The following is an 8980-nucleotide window of genomic DNA, read 5'->3' on the forward strand; positions in this document are numbered from 1 at the left end:
TCAAAGGACGCAATGTTCCGCTATTCTTCCAACTGCGCTACGGCGGCTACATTATTGGCCCCAAGGGCCATTTTACTCAGCAGTGGTCCCACCTTGCCACAGAGAGGAACCCCCAGTAAAGGGCTCATTCCACCACCGAGCAGAGCCATGATCTCAGCTGTGGTCCAACTCAGGGAAGGCAAATTCCTTCCCCCAGCAGAGCTGCTCATATCTCAGGGAAAGAGATAAGAGATGTGCACTTGTACGCATCATTGGAAGCCAGACCCAGAAGTTTTGTTTTAGAAGGATAAAATTGTGCATATTGAAAATAAAAGTGTGCAATAAAGTTTAAAAAACAAAGTCAGGGATCTTTTTAAGGTGAACTGTAGACTGAAATGCACAAACATCATTCAGGAAAAAAATGAAAGTTTTAAAACAACCACCAAACATAAAGATTCAGTGGTAAACTCTGAAGGAAACATTCATTATGATTGAGGTTGTCTGCAAGGAAAGAAAAATCAGAACTCATGGGGAGCTCAGTAAGTTAGAGGCAGTCAAAGAAAAGAAGAAAGCATACGAGGGGATACGGATACCGAAAAATAACTGGAATTGTGAGTCAATGCACTTGTTCCAACAACTTTTTTTTTTCTTTCTTCCCTTCCACTGCTGGAAACATTTCTGGAACTGTTCAAGACCTCCAGTGACTTTTCTTTCACTTTGCCCACATCAACGAATTGCTGCCCTTTCATGGTTTTCTTTATCCATGGGAATGGAGAGAGATTGGACAAGCAGGGAGGGTGGAGAACAACTGCCATGCTGTTTTTCATCAAGAACTGCTGGACGGATGTTGCATTGTCATGTTATAGCAACAAATCTCCACTACTCCACATTTCTGGCCATTTTCATTGCATGCTATCATGCAGTCTTTTCAAAACGTTGAGATAAAAATGTTGGTTCACTGTCTGTCCAGGAGGAACAAATTCTTTGTGTACAGTTCCATTCACATCAAAAAAACAAATCAACATTGTCTCGACATTTGATCGAACTTGACATTCTTTCTTAGGACTCGGTGAATGTGCATGTTTCCATTGGCCTGATGCTTGTTTTGTTTCTAGATCATAACTGTAGCACCAAGACTCATCCCAAGTCACAACTTTTGAAAGTTCTGGTCATTAAGAACTTGCTCCCTTAATGACCACAGCATCACGGCAAACATTCACTTGGTTTTTTTTTTGGATCCTCTGTAAGCAAACATTTTATTTGCAAATCTTGTTAAAATTTGCTGGCACAAACTCTATGACAAATTTGTCTCTTCAGAAACTTGTTTAATGGTCTTTCGACAATCTTCATTGATTGTAGTCACAGGATGACGCCACTTGCCAGACTGGCGTGGAAAACTGTGCACTCACGATGCCTAGTGGCATCATTCATAACTAGAAAATGCACGTATCTGTGGAATGAACTGGTGTGTCAGGTGAGGTCAAGGGACGTCTGCCCTACAACAGTCCAGGATCTCATTATATACCTCCAGGAAGAATGGGCCAAAATTCCCATAGGATTGCTGTAATCACAGCAGAAGGTCATACGTCTTATGAAGTCCACAGATACAGTGTAAGGAACAAACAACCATAGCACCTATCTGTTGACTTCTTTGCAGTGTAGATGACTAACAGTAGAGATAATGTTACCCTTGTGTCACACCTGATATAACATTAAACCATTTTCCTGTTCCACTTTCAGTTCTAATAGCTAAACTTTATGTTACCCTATATAGCTATAGTGTTAGAAACAGCTTTTTCTCTTGGTACTTTGTCATATGCCTTGATCAGATTTACAAAACTTAAATACAGATCCTTGTTATATTCCAAAGATTTCTCAACTATTTATTACAACTTCTATTTTCTTGAACCGAATTCTCCAAGCTTACCTTCCACAATTTTTCTTCTCTAGTATATTTGCATAAATGCAAGAGGAACTACTCAGTAGAGAAATTTCTCAGTTCAGTTTTCTTTCCCTTTTTTATAGAAGGAAGCTATTCCAGCTTCCTTTCTACATTTTAGGTTTTAGATGGCATTTTCCCTCAAGTATTGATATAAACTTAATTGCATTCCTATTGAATGGTTTCTACTATGGTGTCACTGCTTGTTTCATTTAGCAATCTTTCAAAGTAATTACTCCAGACGTCTAGAATATCTTCAGTTTTCATGTTACCTCAGATTAATTTTATAGTACTCTTTCATCCATTTCTAAACTCTTTCTATAGCCTCAGAATATTTTTCCACCTTACTGATACTTATTTTCTGTGTTTTTACTAAAGCCTTCCCATGGCTTTGTTTTTACACAGTGCGTTGCTTTCTTATATTTTTGTCTGTATAGTCTCTAAAAGCACAAGTTGCCTTGCTCAACAGGAACATTCAATATGCTTTCTTCTTTTCCTTTACTTCCTCAGTCCCACGTGGAGCTTTGATTTTTCTTTCCTTGCAGACAGCATCATTGCAATCAGGGTTTCCTTCATGATTTGCCACTTAATTGCGAATGTTTGGTTTTTGTTTTCAAACTAATTTTTTCCTAAATAATGTCTGTGTATTTGAGTATGCAGTTCACCTCTGAAAGCTGCTCAACTTTGATTCATTTTTAAAACTTTCTTACGTACTCTTATTTTCAGCATGTTCAGTTTTATCCTGCTCAAACTTGAAATTGAAAGTGCAAATGATCACTTCCAATTTCAAATGCTCTGTATAATAACATTATTGTGTCTTCAACCAGTGAGAAAATATCACTACCAACCATAACATAATCAATGAGACATTTCTTGCATCTTCACTCCATGTGAATTTGTGCACATCTTTATGTTGGAAGATTGTTGTTAGTAACCATGTTCTGAACAGAAATCCAGCAGGTACTTACTATTATTAGTTTTGCTATTTTCTCCAAATTTTCCCAAAACATTTCCACATGCCTGGCAATTATTTCCTACTGTGCTGTTTAGATCTCCAACATGGACCAACTTTTCCTTTTTTTTTTGTTGCATCAGCTGCCTTCTATAGTATTCTCAAAAAATTCCTTCACTTCTTCCTTAGAACTTTCTATGAGATGCACAAATATCTCATTGTCCAGTTCCCCATTCTGATATTTGCCCATAGCACTCTGCTTGATATTACCTGCAGTTCAAGATTATCATAATCTTATTTAGTGTTGAAATACCATGACTGCTACTCCTTATTCCTTATCGTTATTGCCTGCATATAACATCTTGTATGTTACTTAGAAAGAGCTCACTTTTTTTTTTATTTCTTTCAGTAACACTTGCTCTGTTGATTTTGGTACTTATTCAATTCTTCTGCTAGTTTCATTTCTTTTTCCATTGAGGCTTCTTATGTTTGATGGTGCAAATCTTGGAACTCTGTTTATGTTGATTTGGGATATGTTCAGGATTTGTTTCAGTAGCATATTTTTCACTTTTAGTCCTGGTTCCCTGATGAAAACAAGATGGGCTTTGTTTAACCAGATAATGCCCCAATTAGCCTGAAATTCTGTCATGTTGTACTATCATTTTGCATTATAGCTTAATGCCAAATAAGAATACAATTTGGTCAGCTAAATCCCAAACAGCTAGCCCATCCTCATTTCTTCAGTATCCACATAGATACTGAATCTACCTTCTCGTAGTGCACTACAAGGTGAGGATTGGACATTAGGTCAGAAATGCTAGTTGGCTCTCAACATTCTTTGTTTGTTCAGTATCCAGGTGGATACATATTAATGTGATACACCATAAAAAGATGAATACTGGATCACTAGGTCTGGTCTTTCAGAAGTTTCTTACTGACCTTTAAGCAATCCCCTAAAGTCAACAATTAAAAATCAGTATTGCACTTTCTACTGCAGTATTGTTTTTTAATTGTTGAAAAACAATAACAAAAACAATAAATTACTTTACCATGCTTTCTACTGCATGGTAAAGTAATTTTGACAGGTAGAATAACTTATCTGTGGCCCACTTAAGTTCATTGATTTTCTGTATTTGTGAAAACAGTGGAATACTCTCATTGCTAGTTTAGAAAATGTGTAGTTTTGTTATTGGTAAAATATAAATTGCCAGATACAAAGTATAGCACACTTTGTGTATTATGGATAGTTTATGGGTGAAGGTTTGATCAATTGCTTGATAAGGACCACAGCATAGTTTGAAGGGCATTTTTAATCTGCCCAGGTTCACTAATGGTAAATGAATAAATAAAAAAATAAAAAAAATGGATCCCATAAATGACCTCAGTCACCACTAATCCTATCCACAGGTTTGCTAAAACAGTATACTTCATCCTCTCACTTGACAAACCACCAGTGCTCAGACATTACACAGATCTCTGTACCATCCTTAGGGAGACAAGAAAAATATTATCAATCACTTTCAATGTCATCAAGGTGCAGTCTTTTCTCACAAGAGATCTTAGCTCACCTATCCCTTACTGTCAGTAAGGGATAGGTGAGCTGAGTAATACACAAGTTGCTAGAGATCAGTGTCAGTTACAGAAGAAGATCAGCAGTCTTCCTCCCCTTCTACTTCATATTATATTATGTTGGATTGTAAGTGTAGGTTAGGAAGGAAGAAATTCATAGGCATTTTTCTTCAACAGTTGGAGATTATAGTTGTTGGGAACACTTCAAGAGGAAGGCTGTTCCAGAGTACACTGATAGATGAAATTAAAGAGGAGAAGCAGGTTCGATGTGTTTGCAGTTATATTGAAAAGGGATACTTGGCCACTAACTGCTCTTGTTTTATGAAGTCCGGCAAAATGGCTGCCAGTGTAGTAGAGCTGTTTTCATGGACATACTAGAAAAGACACAGAGTCAAAACAGTGCTTCTGCGAGATAGAAGTGAGTATGGGAGGATCATCTATCGTCTAAAAAATCCTCTGCACAGCTTTGAGATTTTTAGGAAGGTTTTGGGTACACCACTTGAAACGTGAACAGTATTCTAAGGATGAGCTGATTTGCAATTGGATTATATTTTCTTGGGTATTTTGCCCATCCAGTTAGTAGCTGGATGAGCAAGAGCAGAAAAGAATGCCTAGTTTTTGTAGAGGATTAATAAGTTATTCATGTGATGTGCCTATGCCATGGGTTGGAAGTAAATATCAGTCTGGGGGGACTGCTGATCCTCTTCTTTGACTGACATTTATCTCTAGCCTCTCCTGGAGGTAAATCCTCTCTCTCTCTCTCTCTCTCTCTCTCTGGTAACTTGTGTATTACTGAAGGTAAGGGATAGGTGAGCTGAGATCTTTTGTGAGAGAAGACTGCATTTTGGTGACATTGAAAGTGATCGATCATGTTATTCTTGTCCCACTAAGGATGGTACAGAGATCTGTTTAATGTCTGAGCACTGTATGGTTTGTCAAGTGAAGGATGAATGGAGTATACTGTTGTTAGCAAAACTGTGGATAGGATTAGTGGTGATTGATAGTAGGTCATTTATGCTGGCTTGTTAGGCTGAGGGATTAGCATATCTATTCTGCAGTTAGGAAGCTGCAAGTTCAAATCCTGCAGTGGACATGGACATTTGTGGTTGTTTTAGGTGGAAATGAATTTCATAGCCCCATTGTGAGACAACTGTCCCATTTATTAAAGGCCTGAAGTGGCTTTAAAATGTTTTGTTTTTGCAGAACCACAAACCCTGTTTTTAGAACAGGGTTTGTGGACTATATAAAAAATAAAAATACAAAAAATATATAAAATTCATGAAAAATAGCAAAAACAGCCTTAGCTCATCCAAACCAATGCACTATAGGGGGCGATTATTAAAAAAAAAATGTATATATATGAGAAAGGGGATAGAACTCTGAGGCACTCATGCATTGGTGGCAAAGCATAGAGAAAGAGCCATCCACTCTGATACAATGAGTGACCAGACAAAAATTCTGGAAATTTCAAGAACAATAGCACATTTCTTGAAATCTTTCCAGGGCATATGCCCAGACGTGGGCTAAGAAGTAAGCTTTGGATCTAGATTGGCAGAATCTATAATAGTAGCTGTTGATTAACTGGTAAGACTCTAGACAGTGCAAAGGTTGACTATTAATGACTTTTTTTTTTTTTAATGGGTTGGATATGTGCTTGTTTCCATTCATCAGGATAAGTGTTAGCTGAGGATAAGATTGTGGAAATGATATGGGAAAGTGTGGAGCAGAATTTTTGAGTTTAACTGGAGGGATGCCATCAGGACTCGAAGACATTGTCTAAATAGTTTAGTATTCTTCTTCTGTCTTTTTTTTTTTTTTGCTAGAAAACCAAAGGAGGCTATTTATGTATGATATACAAAAGTACAGTAAAATGAAATTAGTATGCACTGGCATAGCATTTTTAATTTCCTCTAACACTTTGGCTTTATTCTTAACAATGGTGCCTACAAGTTATGCTTAATTTGCACAGTATATCAGTTATGCACATGCCTTCCTCACTAAGTTTGATTAGTTCTAGCTTTTCTTGCAAATTAATTGAGAAGTTTATGGCTTCTTTTAGCTTTATCATTACACTCAGATGCCATTATAAGCACAATATAAGAAATGCACAGTGCACAACTTCTATAAACACACTGAACGCTAGTTGATTGAGAGAAGTGCATGGAAGGTTGGTGAAACATGGCAAAAGAGTGAACCACGACGGACGCTAGTATAAGGATTATGGTTATATTTAAAAAGGGCAAAAATGCGGAATGGCAAAAAAGCAGGGGATTATTGTATGACATTACACAATCTCAAACTTTGTAGTTATCTGTGCTAATTAAAGTTTAAATTCTCATTTAAAAACTGCTATTCATGTCTCATTTTTTTCTTCTAATATTTAACAATGCTGAACATTTCAAAAATAACAGTTTACAGCAAAAACAATAGCATTGGAGTACAGAGTAAAAAAACGTAATTGATCACATATTTATTCAAGATGTCATTATCTTTCAAGCTCACCTTTGTGATGTTTAATAGTGTTTACTGCCAGTTCATTTAAGTAGTAATTTGGCCAAAAGCACAAAATGTACTTCATTTTATTTTAAAGTTTTTATCTTTGAGTTTCATTAAATATTTTGTGCAGACTGCCCATGTCAGCAAACACAATGAGTGCTCAGTGTTTCTCATATATTCCAAGTAGGTTGCTACCATTTTTGTATTGTTATGGGAATACTTATCCAACTAAGTAAAGGTCAAATCTACTAAATTTATTTGAGTAATAACTGCATAAAGATTATACATGTATCTTTTCTGTGAATTATTTAAATAGCATTGCAGTTGAATACTAATGGAATTATACTTGAAGATAATAGCTTGAGTAAACCAGTATAGTGTTATGTATATTTTACTGTCTAGCATTTAATTATACATTCATATATTTGTATTTCACAGAAAGCAACCGTGCATATTTCATTCTTGAAGAAAGGGGGACAGTATAAGGACTTTGGGGAATTGAAAGTCATCTTTGGAAATGGGCCCATTACCTTCCTCACGGTCTGTCATTTCAACGCAATTTTGTACAATCATACCATGGGAAGTCATTGATTCATTCATTGGTGTTTGTAGTCATAGCATTCCACACTCTGCAGTGGAAACTTTGTTTGTGTGATCTAGCATTTTATGTGTATTACTTTTTATTGCAACTTTCTATATGGTATGCTTGCTCTTGCTTCTTGCTATGTATAGTTGCAAATCAGATTGAGTTTTATCTTGTAAAATCTAGCAGTGGATTTAACTGCAGATAGAAATTTGGTAATATGAGATTTCCAAAATCTCAATTTGTGTTTAGGTATGCTCTGATTCAGCAGTAGTACATTGATAAAAATTGTACCACAATTAGAAATAACAGCGACCGAGTTTAAATTATAAAATATAAATATGCTAGTTATCTGAAAATATTGTAAAATATTTCAAATGAACATGCTGGATTTTATTGTTTCTTGATATTTAAATTTTTGAAATGTATGGCAAATTATTTTCTTTATGTATGTTTTTAGAAGCAGTTGTGAACTAGAAATTTTGTTTTACTGGTTGTGGTACAAGAAAAGGTTTTGCCTGGTAAAATATGTATGATTTTATAATATATCCACATTACTGTGGGGAGGGGGAATACTTTTCCTTCTTGGGGCATTGCTAAAAGAGATAAAAGTATAAAGATAAGGTTTACAGAATTCAGAAATGAAGTAATTTGTTAATCATCTTTAATTGTGCTCCTAAAGAACATTATATATATACATGTACACACACACACCACAGGATGTTTAAAATTAATACAGTAGTCACCCCCCTTATCTGCAGGGGGGGGATACGTTCCAAAACACCCTGCGGATAGTACTGAACCCCATATATACTACGTTTTTTTTATACATACATACCTATGATAAAGTTTAATTTATAAATTAGGAACAGTAAGAGATTAACAACAACTAATAATAAAATAGTACAGTTATAACAACATACTGTAATAAAATTTATCTGAATCTGAATGAAATCTTAGCAACCTCGGCATACGTTTTTTTTTATTATTTTATGAAGTCGAGAACTTTCACTTTTTTCACTTAAAAGGAAGCACTTTATGGCTTCTCTTTGGCATATCCGAATTGCCAGCATCGCTACTCCTGTGCTTTGGGGCCATTATTAAGTAAAATAAGGGTTACTTGAACACAAATTCTGCATATGTGTTCAAGATCAAGTGTTGTGATACTGCAACACTTGATCTGATAACCGAGAACTACTCAGAACGGCATGTAATTTAAAACTTATGAATTGTCTATTACTAAAAGAAAGAGCCATACCATTTAATTTCAGTGATGTAAAATTACATAGGCAAATTGGATATTAGATTCAGCATTATTTCAAAGCTGAATGTTTGTAGAAACTATGAAAGTTTCGTAAGTTGACCTGATAGCTTGCAAGAATACAAATCCTCGGCATCCCCAAATTGCCTTAGCTATTTAAGTCAAGTAGTACAAGCTAAGGCAACTCGAGGATGCCGAGGA

At 35.7% G+C, this 8980-nt stretch overlaps 1 protein-coding gene across 1 annotated transcript in view; it reads left to right on the forward strand.

Moving 5' to 3' along the window:
* The window catches only part of LOC150099522 (core histone macro-H2A.1-like), a 138271-nt gene extending 129519 nt beyond the window's left edge, over positions 1–8752 (forward strand). The window contains 1 exon segment of the mRNA XM_090403370.1: positions 7374–8752. The gene's annotated coding sequence lies outside the window, so the exon portion shown is untranslated.
* The last annotated feature ends 228 nt before the right edge of the window (positions 8753–8980 follow it).

Source organism: Typopeltis vanoorti, chromosome 14, assembly GCF_054136105.1.
Source record: "Typopeltis vanoorti isolate ZY-2024b chromosome 14, IOZ_Tvanoo_1.0, whole genome shotgun sequence".
Classification (NCBI taxonomy): domain Eukaryota; kingdom Metazoa; phylum Arthropoda; class Arachnida; order Uropygi; family Thelyphonidae; genus Typopeltis; species Typopeltis vanoorti.